Consider the following 13,507-nt stretch of genomic DNA (forward strand, 5'->3'; position numbering starts at 1 on the left):
GGTGGCAGGAGGGCTGGTTCAAGTTGTTACACAGGCCAGAGTGCCAATAGATGGCTACAGGAGTCTTGGTGGGTGCTGGGATGGAGGCTCAGTTTCTGTGAGTGCCAGCATGCACTAGGATTGGGGTTCTCCCTACAGGCAGCTTGTTCAGAACAGTTTTACATTGAGAGGGAGGCATGGTGGAGCCATTTATTTTATGCTGATGGATGCCATTGACCCAAATGAAAATGTCTGTCATTTGTCTCTTCTGTAATCAGTTTGTCTGACTGGGTCACAGGTTACATATCCAACCCGAGTCTCTTGGCCATAAAGTTGAGCAATAGGCTGCAGCCCTGGACTGCCCTCTCACACTTGAATGCCAGGCAGGGGTCCATTTACAGATGGTAATATTCAGCAGGCTCCTGTCTAACTAAGCCTCAAGAACTGGCTTCTGTTCCCCATCTGAAGAAAGAGGCCTATGTTGGAGCTTACAGAAATGACACTCAAACCAATAGCAGCTTGTGATGAAATGGACACATGCCAGCCAGAGGCCCATAAATCCGGAGTATTCAAAGGCCCACGCTGGCTCCAGGATAGCCCCGTGTGATGAGGTTTTTGCTGTTACCTAAGCCTGGGCGTTTCCATTTATTGATGGAGGACTTGCAGGAACTGCTCTTTGCTCTAAGCAGTGACGCTGCTGAATGCAGATTTGGGCTCATGCAGTAGTTAACAAGAGACCAGCTCAAGTATGTGTGACTATGCCACCCTCTAGTGGCAGCTCTACTCTATATCATCCCTAAGCATTTTTACAACGAAGGGGAATAGCTTTTGGTTCAACCTACAGAAATCTGTGTTTGCAGAAGAAATGGGTGCTTATTTTACAACAACCTTGGTTCTCTGAGATGTGTTGTCCATATTTATTCCATGCTTGGAGCATGCACTTGAGATTGGAATCTTTTGTCCAGCAGTGTTGGCAGGGGCTGCACTTGCACCGAATGCCCTCATGCCCTGTGTTGTCAGGTGTTGGCTGTGTGCGTATTCTCTTGATGTGCTGCACCATCTCTGGCCAGGTATCCAGTACAGCAGATTCTGCTTGAACTGCCCAAGAAGACCACAGACTCAGTTCAGTAGCGAAGGTGCTCGGACACGTTTATCGTCAATGAAGCATGGTCCTAGTGCCGCAGCTCAATGGTTACTGGTACACTAACATGTATGCTCATTACAGTGGACCAGGTCAGTGAACAGCGGTACTTTCTGTTCCCTCCTTGGACAGACAAAGACACCCCCTCTGTGACCCCTCTTTTATACACTGATACAAACAAGTTACATATTGCCCCTCTGATCTGATTAGTTACCACCCTTTACCTTGTACTGGTGATTCATTCAAAACATCTCTATCCATCACACTGTCATCCTGACCTTATCTTTAAGAGAGCTCAGTGTGTCCTTGTATCATCTTCGGCGAGAGTGTTTACACCATAACTTCGTATTGGGGTCTTCTAGTACTACCCTTCTGGAACGTGCTTACGTGAATACTTAGTGCTTAGGAGTGTTTGTGTTTTTGCAGTGCCAGCCCTATTCTTGCCAAGTTCCTGTATCAGATAGTGAACCTACAAACAGGCACCTGCTTTGAAACAGGGCCTGACTTTTGCTTATAGCTTGACTCTTGCTAACTTTGCTTTATATCAGCAGGGCCTCACTTTACATCAGAACACCTTCACTAGTGAAAACTTCACTGGGGCCTTAGGCCTTACACCAGACCCCAGGTGTTGTAATCCTCATTCTGCTCAGGGCTCTGGGGATCAGCCCCATTTAAAGCTCCCTGGGAAAGCCCCAAGAGGGGCCCCGTCTCAGTCCCTTCCCACCCAGGCTCCACCTCTTCATGGCTGGTCGCCAGCCCTTCCCCAGATGGAAGAGAAATGGGAATAGATGGGACTCACTCCCTGTGCCAGAGGTCAAGAGGCTCCAGCGAGGGATTGGTGCCCATTGTACTAGGTGCTGTACACAATAAAAAGTAGGTCCAGGCCTCCTAGCAAACCCAAACTGATTAATCCTGTTCCTGTCGAGGCCACTCAGGTATAAAGCGCAGCACCCTTATTGTGCCTTACATCAAGGCAGCACCAAGTTCTCTTTCCTTCCGGGGCTGTGGTGGAAATGAAATGAACTTACGGCACTTTTTGTAAGAGTAACCATTTGCACCTATAGCCTGGGCCAATCCCGCTTTCCTCCCACTGTGCTCTCTGCCCAGTTCCAACCTTGCAGCTCAGAGGTGGTTCCATTTCAGAGGTACTTCATGTACATAGCTTGTAAAGGAGTTTGGGACCTCTCCAGAGGAGTGGTGCTCTGTGCATATTTTGGGGGAGCTAGAGGGCTTTACACTTACACTGGGGTCTTTTTCTCCCTCCTTCAGGCATGCTGCTTTCTGGCAGTGAGGCACAGTTGCCAACTTTCACGTGGTAAATAAACACCCCGACTTTCACCCCAACACTGTACGTGACTAGATCCCCCTGCAATGCAGTCTGGGACTGTGGTGGGCCCAGTGTGCACCCCGACTCTCTCCCCCACCTTGCCCGTTTGCTCCCCTCCCCCTTGTCCCTGCTTGCCAGGAGCTGATAAAAAAAAAAGAAGCAACAAGCTACAAGCCAAAAATTAGCCAACAAGCAACTCACAGGCCAACTAAGCCAAAAACAAGCCCAATTTCTGCATTTTTTTCCACAGGTTTGGCATGTCTGAATGAGAGCAGAAAGGCAATGCAGCTGATCTTTCCCCAGCTGTTCTTTACCTACTGATGCAAATCCATTATGTCACTGGACTGGGCCTGCCAGAAAACTTCAAGGAGTGATTGTATTCCGGAAGCTGAGCCAACCTTCAGTCCTGTGAGGTGATTACTGAAGAGACAAGATGTTAGATGACCAATCATGTTCTATTTCTGCTAAGCATGTGACTCATACAGGGTTTCTATCATTGTATGTGTCCCTATACCATTGCTGGGCAGTGCCCAGTCATGGAACGCTTCTGCTGCAGTATAAAGCATGTAACAACTGCCTTTTTTGTTTCGTTGCCTCACGGACTCCTCACCCACTCTCAAATAAAACTATTATAGCGTGTTGACATAATGCACAGCCTCTCCAAGGGGAGTTTCCAAAATCAATGGAGTTGGGTGCTTAACTCCCTGAGGTGTTTTTGAATATCTCACCATATTTAACTTGTGTCATATCACACATAGGAAATCTAAATGAAATATCCCAGTCCCCATGGGAAGAAACACATCTGTGCAATGCCTGGTGGTGGGGAGGCTGGGAAGGATGCACATCGTATAATTGTCATGGTGATTCTGTAGGGGGCCACAAAGATACTGTGAGTGACTCTGTTGTCAGTAAGCAGTGCAGGTGGGAACCGGCTCTGAAGACTCTACCCAAAAACACTGGAAGGCTGGACAGAGACAACTGCTGCAAACTGCCCTCTGATTCCAAGAGCCTCCCTCACAGGCCTTCTCTGGCCATAAACTATTGGGGCCAGCAGGTGGGAATCAGCAGAATTCCATTGACTCCAGTGGGGGGTTGCTGATTTACACAGCTGAGCATCTGCACCTTAGGGTTTGCCTGGCACTTCGGGCAATATGATTTCAGTTGGATTTTTTTTCTTCAGACTATGCCCTAGTGTTTTGGCATCAGTTTATTTTTCCCTTGATATTCAGGGTGTCCATGTTGAGGTTTCAGAGCCTTCCTGAAATGCCCTGTATTCCTGAAGTATTGAAACATCCATGGGGATTTGCAACGGAAAATTACCACAGTTGTATTCTCTGTATAGGTAAGGAGTCACTGTGGGAAATGGCTCTCCTGGCTATCGCAGCATTGCAGTCACTTTGGATTTATTATAAAGCAGCTCTAGCTCTGGCAGTTCTCAGGTCAGTGGTGGGGGCAGTTGCAGATCATTACAGCTAGTTTCTTAAATGCTGTTGTTTCTGCCGACACAGCAGTCTAGTTTTACATGACCCGTAGGACTGGATCTTCCACCACTTCCCTTGAGAGTCTATTTCAGTCTAATAGATCTCCCTGTTAGGAAGTTTTCCTTGCAGCACTGAGGATTTTTAATCAGCTATTCCTTTTGTGCTGAGGCTAAACCCCATGTCCATGAGATCAGCCACTCTCCATGGATTTTATACAACAGACTGGAAAGTTGTGCAGGTCATGAATACTCTGCAAAAAGTTCTGTCATATGCTTATGCAAACAAGGAAGTTATGATATGAAAAGCTCAGGTATGAAACTGCAGAAAAACCTGAGTTTAGAAGTGTGAACAACATGGATGATGTCATGGTGGGAGTCTGCTATAGACCACCCGACCAGGGGGATGAGGTGAATGTGGCTTTCTTCCGGCAAATAATGGAGGTTACTAGATTGAAGTCTCCCATGAGAACCAGGGCCTGCAATCACCCTGATATCTGCTTGGAGAGCAATACAGCAGTGCACAGAAAATCCAAGAAGTTTTTGGAAAGCGTAGAGGACAATTTCCTGGTGCAAAGTGCTGGAGGAACCAACTAGGGGCAGAGCTCTTCTCGATCTGCTGCTCACAAACCGGGAAGAATTAGTAGGGGAAGCAAAAGTAGATGGGAACCTGGGAGGCAGTGATCATGAGATGGTTGAGTTCAGGATCCTGACACAAGGAAGAAAGGAGAGCAGCAGAATACGGACCCTGGTCTTCAGAAAAGCAGACTGACTCCCTCAGAGTACTGATGGGCAGGATCCCCTGGGAGAATAACAGGAGGGGGAAAGGAGTCCAGGAGAGCGGGCTGTATTTTAAAGAATCCTTATTGAGGTTACAGGAACAAACCATCCCGATGTGTAGAAAGAATAGTAAATATGGCAGGCCACCAGCTTGGTTTAACAGTGAAATCCTTCCTGATCTTAAACACAAAAAAGAAGCTTACAAGTGGAAGATTGAACAAATGACCAGGGAGGAGTATAAAAATATTGCTCAGGCGTGCAGGAGTGAAATCAGGAAGGCCAAATCACACTTGGATTTGCAGCTAGCAAGCGATGTTAAGAGTAACAAGAAGGGTTTCTTCAGGTATGTTAGCAACAAGAAGAAAGTCAAGGGAAGTGTGGGCCCCTTACTGAATGAGGGAGGCAACCTAGTGACAGAGGATGTGGAAAAAGCTAATGTACTCAATGCTTTTTTTGCCTCCATCTTCAGGAATAAGGTCTGCTCCCAAACTACTGCATTAGACAGCACAGCATGGGGAGGAGGTGACCAGCGCTCCATGGAGAAAGAAGTGGTTGGGGACTATTTAGGAAAGCTGGATGAGCACAAGTCCATGGGGCCAGATGTGCTGCATCTGAGAGTGCTAAAGGAGTTGGCAGATGTGATTGCAGAGCCATTGGCCATTATCTTTGAAAACTCAGGGTGATCGGGGGAGGTCCCGGATGACTGGAAAAAGGCTAATGTAGTGCCCATCTTTAAAAAAAGGGAAGGAGGATCCAGGGAACTACAGGCCAGTCAGCCTCACCTCAGTCCCTGGAAAAATCATGGAGCAGGTCCTCAAGGAATCAATTCTGAAGCACTTAGAGGAGAGGAAAGTGATCAGGAACAGTCAGCATGGATTCACCAAGGACAAGTCATGCCTGACTAATCTAATTGCCTTCTATGACTGGTTCAGTGGATGTGGGGAAAGCCCTGGATGTGCTATTTCTTGACTTTAGCAAAGCTTTTGATGCGGTCTCCCACAGTATTCTTGCCAGCAAGTTAAGAAGTATGGGCTGGATGAATGGACTGTAAGGTGGATAGAAAGCTGGCTAGATCATCAGGTAGTGAATCTCAACAGGTAGTGAATCTCCTTCCTTTGAGGTTTTTAAGGTCAGGCTTGACAAAGCCCTGGCTGGGATGATTTAGCTGGGGATTGGTCCTGCTTTGAGCAGGGAGTTGGACTAGATGACCTCCTGAAGTCCCTTCCAACCCTGATATTCTATGATTCTATGATCTCTGGGTATCAACTTATTTATGAGCTATCATCAGTTATCTGACCACAGATCATGCAAGCAAGATGTGTGTGTACATCACTCCCAAGTCTTTTTTAAAGTCACTGCTTCCCAGATAAAGTTCCTATCCTGTAAGAATGCCCTACATTCTTTGTTCCTACCTTACATATTTGGCCATATAGAAACACATATCGTTTGATTGCACTCAGTTTACCAGCTGACCCAGATTGTTCTGTATCAGAGCGGTGATAGTGACCTGTCCTCTTCCTTATTGTGCACTCCCCCAAACTTTGTGTCATTTGCAAACTTTATCAGTAATGATTACATTTTCTTCCTGATCAATGATAAAAAAGAATGGTTATTTACCTTACTGTAACTAGGATTCTTTTAAATAATTTGTTCATGTAGATTCCACTGATAGCACACTTATGCCCTGCACCCAGGAGTTTGGAAAGCTTTTCTCTACCAGTGTCCACCAGGGGCTTCTCATGCACCCTGCATGCTCTTGAACTCCCCCTCCTGAGAGCACAGAGGGTGGGACAATCCTAACTGCCAGCCAGTTACTTCCCCAACCAGAGCCTCAATGATAAAACCCCAACTGCAGGAACGGAGGGTGGGTCAAAGGATCCATGTGCACAGGACTTCTTGCAGCACAACTGTCACTAAAGGAAAATAACCGTTTTTTCTTCTTCGAGCTCCTGTGCACGTGGATCCCATTCATGGCAATGAAATACAAGCAGTTTGATTCTTTGGAAATGGGGATTAGGAGTTTGTCTGAACAAAGATCTTCCAATCTGCGCGTCCACCCTTGATAAAGCCTCCAATTAGCAATGCTCAGTAGACATATGAATTGATGACCAAATAGCTGCCCTACATATCTCTATCAATGAAATTCTGCAGAAGCCTGCTGTTGAAGTGACAAGAGCTCAGGTAGAATAAGATGAAATGTTTGAGGCTGGGTCCAATTTATTGACTTCATAAGCCATTCTAACAAATTTATTTGAGCATAAGCTTTCGTGAGCTACAGTTCACTTCATCGGATGCATCCGATGAAGTGAGCTGTAGCTCACGAAAGCTTATGCTCAAATAAATTTGTTAGTCTCTAAGGTGCCGCAAGTACTCCTTTTCTTTTTGCGAATACAGACTAACACGGCTGCTACTCTGAAATAAGCCATTCTAACGCAGCTCACAGTCTATTTAGATAGTCTGAGTCGAAGGAGGTCTGTCCTGAGCTCTGTCACCATATGCTACAGATAATTTAAAGATCTTCCTGAATGGTCTCATTCTATTTAAGTAGCATAAGAAGGTCTTCTGAAATCCAAAATATGAAATTTTGATTCCACAGGAGAAGTAAAGGGCCGAGGAAAGAAAACTGGTAAGTGGATATAATAGTTAATATGGAAGTCTGACACCAGCTTCAGTACGAATTTAGGATGAAATGGTAATGTGACTCTATTGCTATCAAAAACAGCGTATGGAAGGTTAGACAGGAGACCTTGGATTTCACTGACTGTCGGCAGAAGTAATAGCTACTAGAAATGCAGTCTTCATTGATAAATGATGAATAGAATAAGATGATAATGGTTCAAAGGGAGGTACCATTAGAGCTGAAAGCACTACATTCACGAAGGAGCTATTTTTCTGATTGGGGGAAACATGAGGTTTAAATCTTTTAGGAATCTCATAGCTGTTTGATGGGAAAAAACTAAATAACCTGCAATCAGCAAGTGACAAGTTGAAATTGCAGCTAGATGTACTTTAATTAAATTTAAAGATAAACTTGACTGTTTTAAATATATAAGATAATCCAGAATGAGTGGAATAGAAGAGCAAGTAGAAACACATCTTCTTGTCTTCACCCAAGTTGAAAATCTCTTTGATTTTGTCATTTTTTTTAGTAGAAGGCTTCCTACTCTATAACAATACTTTTGCACTTCCGATGAACATTCCTTGTTCATTGACATTAACCAAAAATCTTCTGTGTTGTCAAACAGAGAGATGCTGGGTCTGGATGAAACACTGGTCTACAGTTTGGGGATATGAAGAGGAAGATTTATTAATTTGTACCTTAAAAAATTCAGTAGATCCCTGTGATGAGGGGGACTGGGCTCAGAGGTCTGGTAGGGAGAAGACCCTGCCAAAGCAGGGCAAAAGAGGATGGAAAAACAACTGCCCCGATCCTGTCTGAAGGGGAGGTGTGTGATGCGGTGGACTAGGCCCAGAGACCTTCCACTGGAGGCCTTGGGTCCTGCTACACCCCATTCCAGAAAGGAGCAAAAGAGAAGACCTCCAAGCAGCCTAGAGTGGTTGCAGGGAAGCAACCAATGAGTGAGGCTGCAGGAAGCAGCCAATCAGAGCCCAGCAGGGCCACATAAAAGAAGAAGCTGGAAGGGAGAGGACTGGGTTACTGGCTGGCTGAAAGAGCAGCAGGACCACAGACAGTTCAGTATGGGCAGGGACTGGGGGAGCTAAGAAGGAGCTCCTGGCTAGCTGCTGTGACTGAGCCTTAGACAGTCTGCTGGTAGGAACTGGGGGAGCAATGAAGATGCTCCTGGCTGGCTGCTGAGATAGAGTAAGTACTGAGGGAAGTAAGGGGAAGGCTGGAGAAAGGTAATGTCTCCAAGGAGGAAGCCCTGGGAGTAAGGCCCCATACCAGGGCCAGGACTACTTAAAGACTGAGCCCTGGGAGGGCTAGAGAGATACCAACTGAGGGGTACTGAGATATGCCCCTGGCGGTCTGTGTACCCCGGAAGAGGTCTGTTCTGGTTCACATTCAGACACTGTGTGAGACTTGGCCAGAGGGCTGAGTCACTGAAAAACTCCCTGAGAAACCACCAGTAGGGGTCACCAGAAATGAAAGACTGCAGACACACCCGATCAGAAGGGGGTGCTCATGAGAGGTAGGTGCCACCCCGTTACAATCCCCAAACCAGAATTGGCGAGGCCATGCTGGAACTATGACAGATGACTTCAGCTTAGTCTTGTTTTACTTTTCTTAACACTCTTGGGATCGTTAGGAATAGGGGAAAGGCATACAACAAATGCGTTGTCCATGGAATCATAAGGGCATCCCCAGAGATCTTCAATTCATCCCTTCCAGAGAACAGAAAAGGGAATGTTTTCTGCTTGCCCCAGTCGCAATGAGGTCTATTTGCAGAAAAGTCCAGACCCATAACTATTTCACATTTCGTGACAATGTATACCTTCAAATCAGCGGCACTGCGATGGGTACCCGCATGGCCCCACAGTATGCCAACATTTTTATGGCTGACTTAGAACAACGCTTCCTCACTCTCGTCCCCTAATGCCCCTACTCTACTTGCGCTACATTGATGACATCTTCATCATCTGGACCCATGGAAAAGAAGCTCTTGAGGAATTCCACCATGATTTCAACAATTTCCATCCCACCATCAACCTCAGCCTGGACCAGTCCACACAAGAGATCCACTTCCTGGACACTACGGTGCTCATACGCGATGGTCACATAAACACCACCCTATATCGGAAACCTACTGACCGCTATTCCTATCTACATGCCTCTAGCTTTCATCCAGATCATACCACTCGATCCATTGTCTACAGCCAAGCGCTACGATATAACCGCATTTGCTCCAACCCCTCAGACAGAGACAAACACCTACAAGATCTCTATCATGCATTCCTACAACTACAATACTCACCTGCTGAAGTGAAGAAACAGATTGACAGAGCCAGAAGAGTACCCAGAAGTCACCTACTACAGGACAGGCCCAAGAAAGAAAACAACAGAACGCCACTAGCCATCACCTTCAGCCCCCAACTAAAACCTCTCCAACGCATCATCAAGGATCTACAACCTATCCTGAAGGACGACCCATCACTCTCACAGATCTTGGGAGACAGACCAGTCCTTGCTTACAGACAGCCCCCCAATCTGAAGCAAATACTCACCAGCAACCACACACCACACAACAGAACCACTAACCCAGGAACCTATCCTTGCAACAAAGCCCGTTGCCAACTCTGTCCACATATCTATTCAGGGGATACCATCATAGGGCCTAATCACATCAGCCACACTATCAGAGGCTCGTTCACCTGCGCATCTACCAATGTGATATATGCCATCATGTGCCAGCAATGCCCCTCTGCCATGTACATTGGCCAAACTGGACAGTCTCTACGTAAAAGAATGAATGGACACAAATCAGACGTCAAGAATTATAACATTCAAAAACCAGTTGGAGAACACTTCAATCTCTCTGGTCACTCGATCACAGACCTAAGAGTGGCTATACTTCAACAAAAAAGCTTCAAAAACAGACTCCAACGAGAGACTGCTGAATTGGAATTAATTTGCAAACTGGATACAATTAACTTAGGCTTGAATAGAGACTGGGAATGGATGAGTCATTACACAAAGTAAAACTATTTCCCCATGGTATTTCTCCCTCCCACCCCACCCCCCACTGTTCCTCTGATATTCTCGTTAACTGCTGGAATTAGCCTACCTTGCTTGTCACCATGAAAGGTTTTCCTCCTTTCCCCCCCCCTGCTGCTGGTGATGGCTTATCTTAAGTGATCACTCTCCTTACAGTGTGTATGATAAACCCATTGTTTCATGTTCTATGTGTGTATATAAATCTCTCCTCTGTTTTTTCCACCAAATGCATCCGATGAAGTGAGCTGTAGCTCACGAAAGCTTATGCTCTAATAAATTTGTTAGTCTCTAAGGTGCCACAAGTACTCCTTTTCTTTTTACTCTTGGAAAACTTGATGAAGAACTGAATTCTTCAGTGACTGCTCACAGAATGACAAGTTTTTTCTGCTTAAGTGATCTGCTAAAATATTGAGCTGTTCTGGCACAAAGTGCTATGATGTTGACATGATTAAAAATGCACCAATCCCACAACCTTATGGCTTCTTGACAAAGAGGATCTGATCCTGGCCCTCTTCTCTATTATATAATACTTAGCTGTGGAATTGTCTATCAGCACTTGTTCTGATAGTCTCCTTCGTAGATGGATAAAAGACCTGCATGTTTAGCTCCAAGGCATTTATGTGATTCAAGGAACCCTTTATTAAGCACATACTGTGTGTTTGAAATTGAACTAGATAAGCATTGCATCCCTTTCAGGTTGTGTTGGTAATCAGAGTCTTGGTGGGATGTGGATTTTGAAACAGGATCCCGTGGCTCACATTAGGATTCCGCCACCACTGAAATGAGATTTAGAACTTGCAGTGGAATTTTTATTTTTTACATAGAGTAAATGCTCAGCTGAAACTCTGACTTGATCCAAGACTGAAGAGATGTCATTCTGAGTCTGGCACATGGGGGCCACATAAGTACAAGAGGACATGTGCCTCACAGTTTTAGGTAGACACTTATAGGATTCTGTGATTGAATGCCCGGATCAGAAATTAACTGGCAGATGTTAGAAATGTCTATTGAGAGAGAAAAGCTCAGATGAATTCAATTGACTGGGATGGAACTGGGGGAGCTCATTTATTTGAGCTGACAATTACTTCCAACTCCAGAAAGAAATGCGCGACTAACCAAAGTGATCCTATCACTCTGTTAGCCAAAGTTCCCTAAACTAACCAATCATCCAGATACAGGTACACATGTATGCCCTGACAATGAAGATGAAGCACAATGACCCATAGACAGTTTGTGAAGATTTGAGGCACTGTTGATAGGCCAAACAGGAAAACTCTGAAATAGTAAAGTTTGCCTACTGCCACAAAATTTAAAAACTTTCTGTGTGCTGGATGAATCGGTACATGAAAGTAAGTATCTTGTATGTTGTGGGTACTGAACCAGTCCATGTGATCCAGGGAGTGTATAATGGAAGCGAGAGATATCATGCAAAATTTTATGCAACAAATATAAGCATTGAATAATCTGAGATCCAGAATTGGTCTCTGGCCCCCTTTCTTTTTTCAAATTAGGAAGTATGGAGAGTAACATCCTTCTTCCTACTAATTTGTGAGGAACTAACTCTACCTCATACCATTGTATCACAGAGTCTTGTCACACAAGATTAATCCCTGAAAAGGGATGGGGATGGAGGGAGTGGTGAGGAATGGTCTGGAATTATATGGCATAACCATTCTGCATGACCTGAAGAACCCATCGATACATAGTTACTCCAGCCCAGGCTTCCTTCAAAAAAGAAAAGTGAGAACCAAAAGGGTGCAGGGAGAGGAAAAGCACAGGTCCATGTAGACTGGATCCATATCCTCAACCATGGCATGAAAATTATTTTTTTTGAGCATGACCAGGTTGTGTCAAGATCATAGAATCATAGAATATCAGGGTGGGAAGAGACCTCAGGAGATCATCTAGTCCAATCCTCTGCTCAAAGTGGAACCAAGATATCAGATGAAGTCAAAAATTTCCTTTTTTGGAATTTTGACCTTGGAGTCCTTTGTTTGGTAGAAACTTGAGGTCTATACTGCTTTCTGATGAATGACGGAGTATGGAGGCCCAACAATCTTAATGTGGCTCTTGAATCCTTTAAAGAATGCAATGTGTCATCCATCTTAGTGCTAAAAAGATCCTGACTATCAAAAAGGAGGTATAGTACTGTAGTCTGGACCTTTCTAGGCAGTACCCAATGCAGATAGCCAAGAATTACTTCTTATGACAATTCTAGGTGCCACTGATCATGCACCTGCATCTGCTGAGTCCGGAGCTGCCTGCAGAGATGTTTCACAATCAACAATTCTTTAGAGAAGCTGGAAATAAATTTTTCTTTAAATTTTGTAGGGGGCTTATCTTGAAAGTCTTCCACTCTGTCCGGCTGTATGTAGTTATACTTAGCCAGCATTGCATGATAATTTGAGATTCTGACCTGAAGGGAAGCAGAGGAATAAACTTTTCTCCCCAAAAACTCCAGCTTTTTTGAGCTCTGTCTTTCTCTGGGTAAAGCTCAAAGTCTGCTTGGATTTTTCATTGACAGCAGTGACTACAAGTGACAAAGGAGCTGGGTAAGTATAAAAATATTCAAATCCCATAGGAGGGACTTGATATTTTTGATTGGCCTATTAAAAGTTGCTGCTATGGAAGTTGGTGTGGTCCACAATTCCTTAGGTACTTCAAGAATACCCTTGATAATGAGCAGGGCTACCCTATTTTGAGTAAAAGGCTGCAGGATATCCAAATAGGTATTTTCCTGCACTAGTACCAGAGAAATTTCTAATGTCTGCCCTTCTTTTAAAAGTTCTTGAAAGGTTTTTAAGTCATCTACCATCATAGGAACATAGCTTCGTCAGGAGAAGAAGATGAAAACTCTCTTGCTGGAGAAGATTCAGCACAAGTCTCCTCTCCTTTTTCTTCAGAAAGGGGTTGCTGTGTTTCTAGTACCATGTTCTTTGGGGAACAATGTGCAGGTAGAGGAAAATCCCTCAAAGGAGATCTCTTTCCTGAAGTGGAAAGAGGAGGAAATTGTTGAATTGCATTGTGCCAAGGAGGCAGTAGGGCCAGGAATGATATCCATATGGGTAAGGCACACTATTCCAAGGTAGACACCCATGTGGTGGATTCCTTACTAGTGTATTTGCAAAG

At 44.9% G+C, this 13,507-nt stretch overlaps 2 long non-coding RNA genes across 3 annotated transcripts in view; one reads left to right on the forward strand and one right to left on the reverse strand.

Moving 5' to 3' along the window:
- Positions 1-13,507, reverse strand: part of LOC119856198 — a 118,890-nt gene that overhangs the window by 61,784 nt on the left and 43,599 nt on the right. The gene's annotated exons all lie outside the window — the stretch shown is intronic.
- LOC122456939 overlaps positions 1-13,507 on the forward strand; it is a 35,943-nt gene that overhangs the window by 13,630 nt on the left and 8,806 nt on the right. For both annotated transcript variants that reach the window (XR_006276119.1, XR_006276121.1), the window contains one exon: positions 4,264-4,335. This is a non-coding gene — a long non-coding RNA (uncharacterized LOC122456939). The remainder of the gene's footprint in view (positions 1-4,263; positions 4,336-13,507) is intronic.

Source organism: Dermochelys coriacea, chromosome 1 (genome assembly GCF_009764565.3).
Source record: "Dermochelys coriacea isolate rDerCor1 chromosome 1, rDerCor1.pri.v4, whole genome shotgun sequence".
In the NCBI taxonomy this organism is placed as follows: Eukaryota; Metazoa; Chordata; order Testudines; family Dermochelyidae; genus Dermochelys; species Dermochelys coriacea.